General features: G+C 46.9%; 1 long non-coding RNA gene across 1 annotated transcript in view; it reads left to right on the forward strand.

Moving 5' to 3' along the window:
* LOC310684013 overlaps positions 1–13,103 on the forward strand; it is a 127,723-nt gene that overhangs the window by 93,845 nt on the left and 20,775 nt on the right. Inside the window, exon 3 of the long non-coding RNA XR_014514652.1 lies at positions 1,770–1,838. This is a non-coding gene — a long non-coding RNA (uncharacterized lncRNA). The remainder of the gene's footprint in view (positions 1–1,769; positions 1,839–13,103) is intronic.

A 13,103-nucleotide genomic window follows, 5' to 3' on the forward strand; every position in this document is an offset into this window, starting at 1 on the left:
GGCTGGGTGATGTTGCTGGCTTGCCAACTCCAGAAAGTGAAAAATCTGATATGTGGGGTGGACTTTGGAGCAGAGCCCAGCAGTAAAGGGGCAGAGCTAGGAATGTAGAGAAATACAGGGCATTTTCTCCTCCTCCTCCCCCCCCCCCTTTTTAAAGGAATTGCTTCTAATTGTCCCCCTCTAGTGGGGTTGCTGGTGTTGGAGACAGAATGCCTCTGTACCAGCTGCTGGAAATCACAAGTGGGGAGAGTTGCCATTGACCTCAAGCCCTGTTCGTGGCATTTCTGGAGCCTTCAGTTTGGATACTTTGAGAACAGGATGCTGGACTAGATGGGCCTCTGGCCATGATGACATACTCTTCTTGATTTGACATGTTATTGACACGATAATGGTGCATAAGCAGTGGAATAACTTGCTTTAGATGCTTGCCCAATGCCACCGTGCTATTCCTGTCCAAAGGGGCTACAGAGCAACAAAAGCGGGACAAGGACCAGAACCTTCATGGGTTAAAAAAATACAGTGGTACCTCTGGTTACATGCGCTTCAGGTTACATACGCTTCAGGTTACAGACTCTGCTAACTCAGAAATAGTACCTTGGGTTAAGAACTTTGCTTCAGGATGAGAACAGAAATCGCATGGTGGCGGCGGCGCAACAGCACTGGGAGGCCACATTAGCTAATGTGGCGCTTCAGGTTAAGAACAGTTTCAGGTTAAGAACAGACCTCCAGAACGAATTAAGTACGTAACCAGAGCTACCACTGTATATATATGGGGATTCAACTGGAAGTTACTGATTGGAAATGTAGCACCGTGACTGCCCTGAAACTTTTGCAGGCACATACAGTACTGAAAGCAGGATCACATGTGAGACCACCTTGATGGCATCATAAACACAAAATACAGTATTATGAAAGCAAGAAGAAGAAGAAGAAGAAGAAGAAGAAGCAGCAGCAGCTACTGCAGGGTCTCTTTCATACTTCCCAGTGTGTTTCTCTATCACTTGCACATAAGAAAGTTCAGTATTTGGGAGTTTGTGGGCTTGTTGCGCAAGACCTCCCAATCAGTGATTACTGGGTAACCTGAATCTACTGGTATGTGATTGAATCTTTCGTGGAAATAGCCAGAGATTGGAAGTATCTTAGGAATGATATTGCTGTGGGATTCTTCCACAGTTTGAACAGATGTATCTGGGCTCAGGAGGGAGGAGAAATTTGTTTCAGTTAGGATTTTAATACAAACCTACCTAATTCACACTTCCTGAGACAATGTGCAAATAGAAATGCAGTTTTCATGAGAAATTCACTCTTCCACATTTGTGCTGCTGTTCTCCAACCAAATAATGGGGCCAGAAATGTGTATATTAAGGGAAAGTGTGCGTAAAAAAGAACATATAAAATGCATTATATTAGGGGAAACTGCCTGCAAAAATGTGTGTATGGTGACGAATTTTCACAAAGACTTATTTTAGAAAACGCAAACGGATGTGTATATGTAGAGAACTGAACTTAAGACTGGTAAAACGAGAAATTGAAACGGACGGCGTTCTCCATCCCTAGCCTCAAACCCCTCTCTCTCCTCCCCCACCCCCATTTATATCTCCCCAATGTGGTTTCCAGATGTTGCACAGCCTTCCAAATAGGTCTTGCCAGCATGCTGGCGACAGGCCTCTTGCCTTGTAAACCATGCCTTGTCTTTATCAAGAGGGGACTAAAGCAGAAAGCCAAACCTTTCTAAAGAGAGTGTCCCCTCTGCCTTTTTTTCCATCCAGAAGCACCCACCCACAGAGGACTTTGGCATGACCTAGAAACAAAGAGCCAACTGTGTGTACCGTGTTGAGGTCAGTGACCTACCTTATTGTCCATGGGTTGGGGGGGTCACGCGCTCCACCTTTTGACAGACTTTCCCGTTGTCCACGTTCAAAAGGGAAGAAAAGAGGTAGAGTTTGCAGCGACAACAGGGGTCAGGACCTAACCTATTGTGTCTTCCCAAAAGGAGAAACAAAAGGCTCAGATGGGGTGCTCCAGTGAAACTCAGCTCCGTGAGTGATGGGGGTCCCCACCCTTCTGTCCAATTTTGGAACGACAAATGTCAGCCCTGACCTCGGAGGTTTGCGAAAACAACCTCTCTTTGGCCAGGACATGCTTTTCGCTTTTGTCCCTCAGAAGAAGATGAACCTCGGAGGTGTTTATGGAAGGCTTAGCTGGGCATAACTCAACAGAATAAGAAAGAGGCCAAACAGTGCCACGGAAGGGAACACCAGAAGTGGAAGCAAGCGGGGTGGGCAAACAGAAATTCAGCAGACTTTTTTCTTTTCTTTTGCCAGGGAAGAATTGGCAACTATGAGTTCTGTAAACCCGGTTCAAAACCAGAACAAAACTTTCTTTCATCTTTCAGAGCCGGAGTGGATAACCTTTTCCACCCTGAGGGCCGCATTCCCTCTTGCACGATCTTCTGGGTGGGGCTGCAGGCAGAAGTGGGTGGAGCAATGGATGCAGCTCTCACCTTTGTTACAGTAGGTTACATTCCAGCCATGCAGCACATACACTCAAATACATACTCTGCTCCTTCCTCCATCTAGACAAGCAATAGACATCATCTATTGGTCATTTTAGTCAGGCAAAACCCATGTTGACAGCATGGAGCAGGGCTGGTGAGAAGGCACTGCTCCAACTTCCATGTGACAGCCATCTTGATATTTGAAGATGGCTATCATATCTCCTCTTGGTCTTCTCTTGGCTAAACATATCCAGCTCTCTCAACCATTTCTCATAAGGCTTGGTTTCCAGACCCTTGATCATCTTGGTCGCCCTTCTCTGCACACATTCCAACTTATCAATATCCTTCCAAAATTTTTGTGCCCAGAACTGGACACAGTGTGATCTGACCAAGTCAGAATAGAGAGGTACTATTACTTCCCTTAATTGGGACACTATACTTCTGATGATGCAGCGTATAATAGCATTCACTCTTTTTGCTGCTGCATCACACTCTTGACCCATGTTAAGCTTGTGCTCTACTAAGACATCTAGATATTTTTCACATGTACTACTGGCAAGCCTGATGTCCCCCATCTTATAATTGTGTAGCTGGCTATTCCTGCCTAGAACCTTACATTTGTCCCTATTGAAATTCATTTTGTTAGTCGTATTGAGCTCTAACATGTTCCTGATTTCTGGATTGCTCCACAAACCTGCCTCCCAGGTTCATTCTTGGCTACTAGCTTACCCCCATAGCCTCCAGGTTACCTAAAAACATTAAGGAGAACCCTGTTGGATAAGGCCAAAATCCCATCTACTCCAGCTTCCTGTTCTCACAATCTGATGCCTCTGGGAATGTCAAAACCAGGACCGGAGCACAATAACATTCCCTTGTGATTTCCAGCATCCTAGTATTAAGAGGCAGATTGCCTCTGCCAGTGGAGGGAGAATACAGCATTGTGTCCAGCAGCCATTGCCAGCTTTATCCTCCATTACATATTGTGGCAGTGAATTCCATAGTTTAACTACACGTTGTGTGGGTAAGTACCTCCTTTTGTCTGTCCTGAATCTTCCAGCTTCATTTCATCTTCATTCATCTTCACTGGATGTCCTTGAGTTCCAGTGTAGTGAGAGAAGACTGTTGTTCAGCTCAGACACACTAGATAAGCTGAGGGGACGGGCAGATTTCATGATGTCAGGAGCTACTTTGTCCAGTCTTTCTGCTGCTGCTTGTCATGACCCCTGTACCCAGCAGTGATCTGGACACAAGAGTTGGAGATTGCAGGGGAGCCAGATCTGGGCCAGGGCTCAGAGCTGACTACAGAAGACAGGGAGGCCAGTGAGCCTGAGATGTTTGGACAAGAACTCCTGGCAGAACCTCCCAGACCACCAGGGCCTATATGGCCAGAGCCTGGACCCTCTCAGTCACCTTCCCCTGAGCCTGAAGAACAGGATGCCTCTCACCAAACATCACCAGTGCAGAAGTTCCAGGAGCACACCAGGAAGGAGGCTATTGAACTGAGGAGGTGTGCCCATCTTCAGGCCACACAGCTGGCTTTTTAAGGCTCTGAAGTTCTCTCAAGGGAATGGAGCTGGAGAAGGTTGTCTGGAGACAGATGCAAGAGGCCTCAGTCTGCTCCCAACTTTTCTTGGAGCACGCTGCTCACTCAGAGCTCCCCATGGTTCAGCAACCTTCAGCTAGCCTTGTCATGTGCCGTGTGGGTTCCTGCATCAGACCAGAACATAACTCTGCCATCGATGAAGAAGCAGGAGTCAGAAACCCAGAGTCAGCCCAAGTCATTTTGCAGCCTGAGGCAAAGGACAAAGTCTCATCTCCTCCTTGTTCTTTGTACAGAACCTGACTGGTCTAGCAATTGGATCTTACTTCTTGAGTGGGCCAAGTCAGTGATGGCTCACCCTTGAGGGTGTCTTGATTGACACTTGGTACGCCCATGTGGGAAATTGCACTGGCAGGAAAAAAATGCCTGGCTCAATCATAAAAGCCTCAAGGATGATCCTGCAAGGGAGGTTTTCATGCTGTTTGGTCTGCTTTTATTTCCTATGTAAACAGGAACAGGCAGGGGAGAAGGGCATCCCAAGCACATGGGCACTCTCAAAATTAATGATGGATATGTTAGACTGTGGCTTTATAGGGCCTGGTCAGCAGGGATTGGCCACTGAGGTCAGCTGACCATGATGGCAGTGCAGCCTAGAGGGCACCCTCGAAGCACAAAACTCAATCTGCCAATCATGCAGTAGATACAGAGCATAGGTGAGGCTAGGGATTAAGGCTGCTGCAAGCCCTGCGTTGAGGCAATAGCTGTCTACACACTAAACATTTGATGCACATCTGAGGCACTTTCTTTCCCTCCAAAGAATTCTGGGCACTGCAGTTTGTTAAGGGCTGCTGATAATTGTAACCCCATGATGAATAGAGTGTCCCAAAGTTATTTGAGGAAAACAATGTCTCTCAAATGTGCTTTAAAGCTACAGTGTGGACGCAGTCACACATGTGAAGATGCCTTATACCAGGGCAGATTGTTTGATCCATCTAGCTCAGTACTGTCTTCTCTGAATGACAGCAGCTCCCCAGGGTTTCAGGACAATGTCTTTTGCCATCACCTAAATGGAGATAGAGGGGGTTGAACCTACCACTGCAATATGGGCACACACAATGTTGTTGTTGTTGTTGTTGTTGTTGTTGTTGTTGTCGTCACTTTACTTATAAAAATGTCTCAAAGTGACTTACAAGCACAGTGGAATTACTTAAACCAATTTCAATAAAACCCCTTTTTAAAAAACAACACCAAACTCCATATTTATATAAATAAAAGGCAGGTCTTGCAAATCCTACTGCATCAAAAGAAACCACAAATACTTTAAAATTCTTCAAACTAAGGGTGGATAAAAAGGAAACTTTTTACCTGGGAACTACAATTAGACAAATATGGCAACAGGAAAACCTCCTTGGGAAGAGTATTCCACAAATGCATATGCTCCAGTTGTCCTGATATTCCAGGTATAGTCCCAGAATTAAGCTGCCCTGGTTTCTGATTTGATCCCAGACTGTCCTGCTTTTCAACAGGATGTCCCTATTTTCATTGGGAAAATGTTGGCAGGGATGCAAATGGGGAGTCACCACAGAGAAAGTGTTTGCTCATTTCCACCCTCCAGACCTCCTGTGGAGACGATACATGGAGAAGGGTCTCAAATCACAGGTTCCAGGTTGCTTCATATGGGGAGAAGCGCTCCTTGAGGTCCTCAGCTGCATAAGGCTTTATATACCTCAAAACCAGCATTTGGAATTGGACTCAGAGGCTGATTAGCAGTCAGGGCAGTCAGGCCAGGATTGGTATTATGTGACCAGACTGTCTTGGCCTGGTGAGCAACCTGGCCACTGAATCGTGCATCAGCTGAAGTTTCCAAACCATCTTCAAAGACAGCCCCACCTATAACACATTGCAATAATCTAATTTAGAGGTTATGAGAATGTAGACAACAGAAGTTAGGGGAATAGCTGTACAGATAGGGGCACAATTGGGCCACCAGCCAAAGTTGATAGAAGGCACACACCAACCACCTTTAAGAAGCTGCGTAGCAGGTGTTGTACGCACTAGAGAAACCCCTTTTGACTTGGGTCCACTCTGTGGAGGATTTGGGATCATGGTTAACCCAGTTCAGCTTGGGAAACTTAAATGTGGTTCTGGGGAAAACTTCCAACAACACTTCCAGGGGCCAAAGATGCAGGCTTGCGGCTGAGAGTAGCTCCAGCCTCCCACCTCCCCTCTGGCCCCTCCACTTACCCAGTGGCGTTTGCGCTTAATCTTGGCCTCCGCACAGAATGCATGTAAGCAGGTGGTTATTATCATCCGCCCCTGCTAAGAACTGGCTGTAAGTCTCTTCTGTATGGGGACGTGGGCCAGCAGGGTGGGGGTTCTCCTGACAGGCTCATGGGACCGGCCGGGGCCTCTTAACAAGCATCCGCGCCCAGCCCTCCGGGAGCGGATGTGTTAACTGTTTCTGGTTCACTGGAGGGAAAAATGGGCACAATGGACGATGTACAAATATTGTGGGAAATCTATTGGCCCCTTCAGATTTCGCCAAGGCCAGGGCCCATTCAGCGGGATGAATTCCCCAGCAAGGTCTCATTCAGGCGGCGTCAATGGGAAACTTTTAATTGAGAGCCACTTCATTCAAGACCCCGTGAATGAGGAGGGGGCTTTTCTGAAGGGTGAACAGAGGCCTTCGTCTTAGCCGAGATAGGCCAAAAAAGAGAGAGAGAAGGGGTAGCATGAAAGAATAGAAAAGCCACTGTTTCCAACACTTAATGCTTCAGTCATGAGGGCTTTTAATCCTTCAATGTAAGGACGGTGGAAAACTGATTCCCTTATTTCTGGAGTAACAAAACTGAGCAGGGAAGAGGAGTGGCGGAGTTGAGGGTAAAAGGCCGTGGAAGACAATGTTGAGGGGGCAGGGGGAGCAGCGGCGTTAAACCCAGCTAGGGCCGGATGGAGACTATGTTTTGGGAGGAAAGCAGTGAGTCAGAGATAGCAGGGAAGATGAAATCAGGTTCTCCCCCCCCCCCCCAGAAAAAAATATCCATACACACATCCCTCATGGATTGTCACAAGGACTTTTTGCAGGCAAACTGATAAGAGCTTCCTAAGCTCCCGGTGTGTGCTTGTAATGCCTTTTTCATCAGACCAATAGGGTGGTCTCTTAAGTATCATAAAACAAAAGAGGAAACCTGTTGCCCAAAAAAAGAGGGCACAGACCTGCGTAACTTTTGCATGTACAGTGGTACCTCAGGTTAAGAACTTAATTCGTTCTGGAGGTCCGTTCTTAACCTGAAACTGTTCTTAACCTGAGGTACCACTTTAGCTAATGGGGCCTGCCGCTGTGCCGCCGCCACGCAATTTCTGTTCTCATCCTGAAGCAAAGTTCTTAACTCAAGGTACTATTTCTGGGTTAGCGGAGTCTGTAACCTGAAGCGTCTGTAACCCGAAGTACCACTGTATTAAGTTATATGGACTGATACGATTTTTGGAAACCATGGTTTGCTTGCATCCAACAAACTCCGAATCGGAGTAGACCAGTTCTAATTAACAGACCTAAAATACTCATGTCCATTAATTGATGTGGGTGTGCTCTGAGCAGGATCAACACCGGGCACAACCCAATGACTATAACTTAAAATAAGAACAGATGCCTCCAAGGTCAGAGGCATTATACTTCTGATCACCAGTTGTGGAAACTGCAGGAGGGGAGAGGGTGTGCTTGCACTGAGTTCCTGGTTGTGTGCTTCTCCTAATGGGCTAATGCAGGGATGACCTGTGTGCTTGCTCAGCCTGCTGTCCAGGAGCAATTGATGGGCAGCTTTGAGACCCCGCTGCTCTCTCTTCTTAGGACTCATTTGGGCAGGAGGGAGGACTTGACTTGAACCCCCTTCAAACAGAGGATTGTGCTTTGCAAAGCCCGGCACACAGCCTTCTTGCAGACCAAATGATCACAGCCAGAAACAAGTCTTCTCCCTGGCTGACCTAAGACACTTTGCTGCCTGAAAGGGACTGGGAGACCAATTTTATTCAGATACATTTAATTTGTAGTTTCTGAAATAATGCATGAACCAAAATACAGCCATCTACTGGGATAACAGGGTCCAAATACCTGTTGAAGCCCTTTCAAAAGGTGCAGCGTTTGGCTAGTGAATCTTGGTTAGAGAGATTTTACTTGTTGCAATCACAGGTACCAAGATGCTTGTAGGCAAGGAAATAATAAAGTTGCTTATTGTAGGGAAAACATAACATGGATAGAAGAGTTTCTTGTTCTAGTCTAGCTAGTTTGGAGAAGAACATGGTAGCCATGCTTGCTCCTTAGTTGTCTCAGAGGATAGTTAAAGATGACCTCTCATTTTGAGGTCCAAGAGAAAAGTGTGAGGAAGAGGAAGTTGTAAACAGGATGATAAGACGTACCATTTTTAAAGAACAAAGAGATAGAATCATAGAAGTGTAGAGTTGGGAGGGATTCCCTGCAATGGAGGAATATTTTACCCAGTGTGGGGCTCCTGAGTCTCATACTTTACCAACTGAGCTATGTTGGACTATAGAGAAGTAACTGAAAGGTTAAAGGTACAGGAACTGTCTGGGAATCTGGAGGCACCTCATACTATCTGTCTTAACCCCATGCAAATCCCTCTTTTGCAAGCTGAGTAACACCCAAACGTCCAGCAGCATCCTTTGACAGTTGCACCTATCCAGATTTTGCAGAGCAGTTCTGCAGCCATGTAATAAGCATGAAAATGCATATTCTGGGGCAGAGTAAGCCTAAAGATGTGTATGTTAGTGAAATCAACATATAAAAATGCATGTTAGGGAAAATCACTTTGCAAAAATGTGTATATAAGCAAAATTGCATACAAACGTGTATATTAGGAGAAATTTGCACTTAAATGCCCACGAATTTTCTTGATGACTTTAAACACACACACACACACACGGATCTGAAAATGTTGAGAACTGATCAGAAAAACTAGAAGGAAAACGAAATTGACAGATTCCTGCCTCCTACCCTTTGCTCAAAGTAGAATGTCTGCCTTGTATTCAGAAGATCCTAGGTTCAATCCCTGGCACCTCCAGGTAGCACTGGGAGACAGCACTGCCTGAAACCCTATAAAGCTGCTGCCAGTCAGTGTAGACAGTACTGAGCTAGATGGACCATTTATTTGGCTTGGTACAACACAGCTTCAGGTCATTATCCTCTGTTGACACAAGGCCTCTTCTGTGCGCTCTGATCTGGGCTGGTGCCTCAGATGTGCTGGAAGATGCTATTCTGTCACCAGTGTTGAAATGAGATTCAACTGCAGTCCAGTCAGCTTCTGTACCAAGGTAAGGTGGGTATTGCCATCTCACTCTTAGTTTCAGGAAGCAGATTGTGTTTGGCTGTACAATTAAGAGCCTAAGGAGAGCCCTGCTGGGTCTGGCCAAAAGCCCACCAAGGCCAGCATCTTGTTCTCACTGTGGCCAACCACACGCCCACCATGGGAAGCAAGCGGGATCTAAGTGCGACACCCTGCTTTCCCCTTGTGACCCCCAGCAACTTGCATTCAGAGGCATGCTCCCTCCGACTACAGAAGCAGAGCAGAGCCATCATGACTAGTAGCTGCCAATAGCCTTATCCTCTATGGATTTGTCAAGTCGTCTTTGAAAGCCATCTGGGTCGGTGGCCATCGCTAGTTCTGGTGGGAGCAAATCCCACAGCTTAACTATGTGCTGCGTGTGATTAGGTACTTTCTTTTGTCTGTCCTGAAAAAATATTCCAACATTCCGAGTTATGGGATGCCCCCCCCTAAAACTGAGAGAGAGGCTTTCTCCCTATCTGAAGCGGGCAGAGTCAAAAAGACCCAGTGGACAGTGGTGTCAGGTCCACTGGGGGAATCATTTAAAGCCTCTTGCCTGCCCCTGGCCCAGAATTCTGTAAATGGCACTGCTTTGACCCGCTGCTGTCTCTCAACCTACTTCGCTAGATGGTTGAGGGCGTCAAACTGGGATCGCTGCCCTGAGCTCATCAGAGGAAGAGTGGGACCCAAAAGTAATAAAAATATTGCGAAAGGCCTGGTCAGATGAAACCAGCTATTTGCTCCAACCTCCATAGTTTATTGCACAAGATCTAGCTATATATGTGGACATAGATGGATCCAAAGACCTTGCAACTGCCTTTTCCAAATCTGTTGTCTTTTCCAAATCTGTGGAGCAGAGCTTCCCAGCAGTGCCACAGAAATCTCTTTCTTTAGGTGGTCCCAGGAATGAACTGGGAGGGTGGGGGCAGCTTGTGCATTCCTTCCCCGCTCCTCCCCTCTGGGCCCAAAAAAAGCGCCCCCCAGAAAAATAACAACGCATTTGTTAAGTCTGAAGTTCCCATCCCCTCGACAAAAGCTCTCAGATATTTTAACCGTGGACTCGGCCAGGCTGACAGCTCCGATTGTTAACCGCGCCGCAGCGGCAAAGGTTCCAACACCCCCGGCAATCTGCAAAGAATAACGCTCATTAGCGCGATGCTTGGAACAGTGTATCGGGAGGTGGCATCGAGGAAAAGAGAGGGTGGGTTGCATTCCCCCTTACTTTCTGGACAAAATTTTTTCTCACACTTAAATTCATTGAAGAAGAAGGGAGGGAAAGAGAGAGGAGCGCGGTGGTGTGTGTGTTGGGGAGGGGATTGGGAATGAGAGAGGACACCAAAGCTTCAAGAAAAAGTGGATGAGCAAATAATACATTGTTCCTGTTGCACAGCCCCCCCCCCCCCTCCATGTCCCTTTCGTCAGGCCTTCATGACGATTTGTGCTCATGATGGGATCGGGGTGGTTAAGGGTGACCCCCACCTTCCATACCGTTTTGCGCCTGCGAAATCTTGGGGGCGGGCATACTGCTCCGTGTCCATTCGGTGCGTGCCTTGTGAATTCCTGCTGAAATCCTAGAACTGTAGAGTTGGAAGGGACCACGAGGGTTCATCTTTTGTAGGAATATTTTGCCCAATGAGGCTTGAACCCACGTCCCTGACCCACATCCCAGACCCATGTCCTCAAAACCCAAAACCACAAAATGTTTGGGTTTCTTTTTCATCTCAGCATGAGAGTTGCCCCCCCACCCCCACCCCGGCAATAAAGTGGTGACGTCGGGTAGGCATTGCAAAACAGCTAAGAAAGTGGAATGATGTCTGGACAGTCCAGCATAAACACACCATTAAGGAGCTGTCATTGCATTGGTAGACATGTTGCAGAATGCACCTGCCAATGCCACTCCCCCCCCCCCCAGAACACCCACCTACCAGTTTATACTGGTTTTGGTGTCATTCCCTTCCCCAAGAAGAACGATAGTTCCATAAGAAGGGCTCACAGCACATCTGCAGCACGTCAACAAAACTAAATTTCTGGAAATGTCAGCCTTGATATAAAACTGGTATATAAATTCCTAACAGCTTTCACCAACTTGGCACCCTCCAGATGTTTTGGACTACAACTCCCATCAGCCCCAGGCAGCAGCTTTCCAGGGTGTCCACCTGGAGACTCTCCCAGCCCTACCTGCAAATGCCAGGGATTGAACACAGGACCTTCTGCATGCAGGGCAGGTGTCCTACCACTCAGCTGTGGCCCTTTCCAGTGTTAAGCAATTTGTCTCCTACCTAGTTCTCCAAAAAGAATCAAGGCATCTTCTCAGATTCTCGCCCTATCAACTGAGTGATGAATTAGGGGTGAGCGCTCTCATTTCAGCTCTACTTACAGCAGCCAGTGGCTAATGATGCTAATGCTGATAATCAGTAATAGCTGATACATTTATTGTAGTATTAGTTTAGTTGTTCATATTCTGCTTTCCTATTGAAAAAATAATCAGTGCAGCGTAGGAAAACACAACAAAACAATACATCCATTGGAACAACAGTAACAAATGCCCTTCCAGTTTCACGTTAACAGCTACCAAGGCACGTTTGGTCTCAAATGACCATCTCCTCTTACCCTTCCAATCAAAAAAACTCATGCACCATTCCTCCCCTCTATTGACCTGGAAATAGTTTACACGTCCCAAGAGGTCATAGGTCAAAATGCTGCCATTTTCCAGGTCATCACACACTCCCTGAGTGTGACAGCCAATTAGCCACCTGGCTTCCCCACTGCCTCACCCAAGCCCAGTCCTACCCTCCGTGGGAAGGATTTAGGTCTGCTTCACCTTTAGAATCGCTGTTCTGTTTGCGGAGTGGGCAGGAGTGACCTGCAATGGTATTGCTAGAAATCTCCCTCTGTTTTCGACTAGATAAAGCATCTGTGGTAGAGCAGCTGCTCTGCATGCAGAAATGTCCTTGGTTCAATCCCCGCCATCTCCAGGTAAGGCTGGAGAAAGAAACCTCAGAGAGATGCTGCCAGTCAGTGCAGACAATACTGAGCTATATGGAGCAGCAGTCTGATTCAGGATAAGGCAGTTCTCTATGCTCCTAGGGCTTGCCGTCAGAAATTCATAATCTGTACTCCGGTCAGTTACCTGGGTTTGTGTGTATTTTGAACTCAGAACCCTGTTCATGTGTGGGATGGAATAAAAGCAGCATCAGGAATGAAGTTTTGGGGTTGACCAGCCCTGATATAGAACAGTAATGGCAAAAACCTGTACCTAGAAGAAGGGGTGTTTCCATTTTGCTGTGGTGGCTAACAGCACGTATATGATCTCTCTTGGGATAGGGCCATAGCTCAGTGGTAGAGCACCTGCTCTGCTTGCAGAAGGTCCCAGGTTCGATCCTGAATCAGTTAGGACTAGGAATATCCCCTGTGAAACCCCAGGTGCCTGCTGCCAGTCAGTGTAGACAATACACCTCCAGGTCCCTTGTGTTAAATTTGGCTACTGCCTGCCTAAGTAAGCACAAAGTAATTCACTGCATATGATTTCCCTATTTATGCCCTGCTTCCATTTTCCTCCCTTTCCTCTCTTTCTCCTGTGTCAGGCTTCAGATTGCAAGTTCCTCAGGGCAGGTACTGGGCCTCCTGTGCTCTGCAAAGTCCCACAAACAATTATGGTGCTCTATTGAATGAACGGATGAATGGCACTGTTATTTTGTGATTCGGAGCCTAGGGCTGCACACTCACCATG

The sequence above is a fragment of the Podarcis tiliguerta genome (assembly GCF_965153285.1).
Source record: "Podarcis tiliguerta genome assembly, chromosome: 8".
In the NCBI taxonomy this organism is placed as follows: domain Eukaryota; kingdom Metazoa; phylum Chordata; class Lepidosauria; order Squamata; family Lacertidae; genus Podarcis; species Podarcis tiliguerta.